Source organism: Octodon degus, unplaced genomic scaffold, assembly GCF_000260255.1.
Source record: "Octodon degus isolate 3935 unplaced genomic scaffold, OctDeg1.0 scaffold00170, whole genome shotgun sequence".
NCBI classification, from domain to species: Eukaryota; Metazoa; Chordata; class Mammalia; order Rodentia; family Octodontidae; genus Octodon; species Octodon degus.
In genome coordinates this window covers 5819839-5823527 of record NW_004524746.1, presented here as the reverse complement: position 1 = coordinate 5823527, position 3689 = coordinate 5819839, and positions in this window count along the sequence as shown.

The window sequence follows — 3689 nt, the reverse complement described above, 5'->3', positions numbered from 1 at the left end:
ATTGGATTTGAAACTGTCTCATTGCTGTTTATCAATAAAACTTTGAAAAAAAATAAAGCAAAACTAACACTGCAAAAAAAGGTTTTAGACATAGTCCAACACTCATTCATGTTCAAAGTCCTACAGAAAATTGGAATAGAAGGCGTCTACTTCAATCTGATAAAAGCCATGTATGACAAACATAATTATGACTAACATAATTCTAAATGGAGAAAAACTCAAATCTTTTACTCTCAGATCAGGTACAAGACAAGGATATCCTCTATCACCACTCTTATTCAATATAGTTCTGGAATCATCAGCTAGAGCCATTAGACAAGAGAGAGAAATAAAGGAATAAGAATAGGCACAGAAGAAGTTAAATTATCATTATTTGCAGATGACACAGTACTTCAATAGGAAGACCCAAAAAAAACACCACCAAGAAGCTACTAGAACTAGTATACACATTCAGTAACATACCAGGATACAAAGTTAGTACCAAAACTTCAATAGCCTTCCTCTACACAGATAACAAACACATTGAGTGGGAAATTAGAGACACAATACCTTTAGCAATAGCATTACACACAATGAAATACCTAGGAATTAACCTAACTAAAGAAGTCAAAGATCTATTCAATGAAAATTACAGTACCCTGAAAAAAGAGGTCATAGAAGATTTCAGAAAATGGAAAGATATTCCCTGCTCCTGGGTAGTAAGAAACAACATTGTGAATATGACCATATTCCTAAAATTGTTATAAAGATTTAATGCAATCCTTACAAACTGTCAGCAACATGCTGCACAGACCTAGAGAATTCATTCATAAAATTTGTTTGGAAGCAGAAAACAACTAGAATAGCAAAGGCAATCCTGGGCAACAAAGGCAAGGCAGGAGTCATTACAATTCCCGATTTCAAATTATGCTACAAAGCTACTGTGATAAAATCAGCATGGTATTGGCAATAAAACATACCTGAGAATGAATTGCATAAATCAGAAGATGTAGAAGCCACTACAAACACAGTCAGTCTCTTTTTCTTTAACAAAGGGTCCTAACATACTTACTAGAAGAAAGTCAGCCTCTTTAGCAAATGGGGCTGCAAAAACTAGCTCTGCACGTGCTGAAAACTGAAACTTGACCCAGGTCTATCACCATGCACTAAGCTAAAGTCAAAATGGATTAAGATCTAAATATTAAAACAGAAACACTAAATCTCCTGGAAGACAAAGTAGGAGGAACTCTTGAAGATGTAAGGGTAGGCAAAGAGTTCAGGGACAAATCTCAAATCGCACTGATAATACTTGAAAGAATTAACAACTGGGACTCTTCTTATTGAGAAGTTTTTTCACATCAAAAGAAACTACAAACAAAGTGAAAAGGCAGCCCACAAACTTGGAAAAAATCTTAACTAATAAGCACTCAGATAAAGGTCTGCTCTCTAGAATTTATAAAGAACTGAAAAACATTAGGGCCACAATACTTGAAGACCCAGTCCAGAAATAGATATTCAAGATGAATACATACTTCTCAGAGCATGAAATTAAAGCAAATAAATATATGAAAAAACTGCTACACATCACTAACAATCCATGAAATGCAAATTAAAATAACACTGAGATACCATCTCACTCCAGAAAGAATGGCTGTCATAAAGAAATCAACCAACAACAAATGTTGGCGAGGCTGTGGGGAAAAGGGAAGCCTTCTCCACTGCTGGTGGGAAAGTAGACTGGTGCAAGCATTGTGGAAATCCATGTGGAGACTCCTTAAGAAACTAAGACTGGAAATCCCATTCAGACCAGCTCTCCCCCTACCAGGAATTTTCACAGAGGAACTGAAAACATCATATCGTACTGATACATGTGCACTTATGTTTATAGCAGCACAATATTTGCTTATTTGTGATAAGCAAATATTGGAAAAAACCAAAATTCCCATCACCTGAGGAATGAATGAAAAAGCTGTGGTATTTTTATACAATGGAGTATTCCTCAGCTATAAAAAAAGACAAACTTGAAAGCCTTTATATTTAAGTGGATGCCACTTGAAGATATACTCATAATTGAAATAAACCAGACCCATATGGCTAAGTATCATATAGTCTCCCTAGTGTAAGAATTCAAAAGAAGAAATAAAAACAGAAAGGTTTAGCACAATTAAAAGGGAAGCCAGAACTTAAGGATTAGACAACAAAGAGAGGTCAAGGAGATAAGCTAAGAAACATGACAGGGGCAAAGCCATACATTTATATGCACAAGATGAGCAAGGCAATGATCCTAAGAAACATCAGCATATTTTTAAACTAGCAGTTAACTGGTAGGATTCTCACCCTGACTAACCATACATGCTGATACCTGTGAACTAAGCAACCTCACTGAAGGTAGCAATGTGTAGTTGTAGGGTCATGCTTGGAATGCCTGTCATTCTGGTCTTCTAAACATGCACTGCTTGTCATGACATACCAATTATTGCCATACTGTCTTTGAAGTAAATGTTTCTTTACAAAAAGGGTAATAAATTTTATAAAAAAAGAAAAAAAATGTCACAGGACTGCCCTGCTACAATGGTGTATATGGTTAGATTTCTAAATTTCTATGTAAAAATATGCAATACTTTATTCATTTTTTAAAAATATTTTTTATTTTTTAAATTTTTTTCTTCATATTCTGTGGGGACTTAAAATTTAACATATCAATACTTGATGGGAAATACCTGGTTCATGTTATGTCTAAGATGTTAGATATTCAAACAAATAGTGAGGTTAAACTCAACTGCCTATGTTATAGGGTAATAATATAATTTAGCTTCTCTTCTGGAGTGTTAACAACTTAAGTTTGCAGACCAAAATTTAGAGAAAAAGAAGGGCTGCAAGGACGGCCAACATTTTGGCCCTAACCATTCAAGGTCAGTGAGTACACAGGACATAATTGAACCTGTACTGTAACATCATGTAACTCTGTGGTGTCTGAAATTTTCTGATCAAGGAGATTATGTGGCCACAGAGGAAAGGGATCAGTGATGTAGAGTGTACCTAAGGAGAGACACCTGTAAAGAAAATATTCTCTCAGGCTTGCACAGAGAGCAAATTGGTCAAGCAATGGCTGTGACTCATCCACATGGCTGACACTGACAAAGGATCTACAAACTGCAGTACAGTTTCAAGGTAAATCCAGATAGGATTTGACTGACCTTGGCAGACACAAAAGTTACATTTTTTGTTATATAGTTCTTGCTTTATCTTGTTCTTAACCATTCAGCAGGAAAGTATTTTTAAAAAGTATAAAAAGTAAAGCCATATTATTATGTTGAGCTATAAAGGGCTCAAGTCAGCAACTTCTGACATTGCCAGTCCTGCAGATAATCCACTACTGTTATGGACTACTGGACTATATTGGATTACTTTGCTGAATTCACACACCTGCAATATTTAAATGACAATAGAATACCCATCTCTGACAATACTAAACAAAAAAGGCAAGACAAATGAAGGACCATTTTGTATCTGTATATTCAAAATAGGATAGTTATACAGCTACTTTCTCTTAATTCAATGAGAAGAAAAATTTTTACTAGTAGTATTTGGACAGGATATTATGTCTGCATCTTGTACTATGAATGACCACTATGAAGACAACAATATACAATGTATTAATTATTATAACTGTCCTACTAACCTGTTTTGAAACTCTCATTGTTTATCCT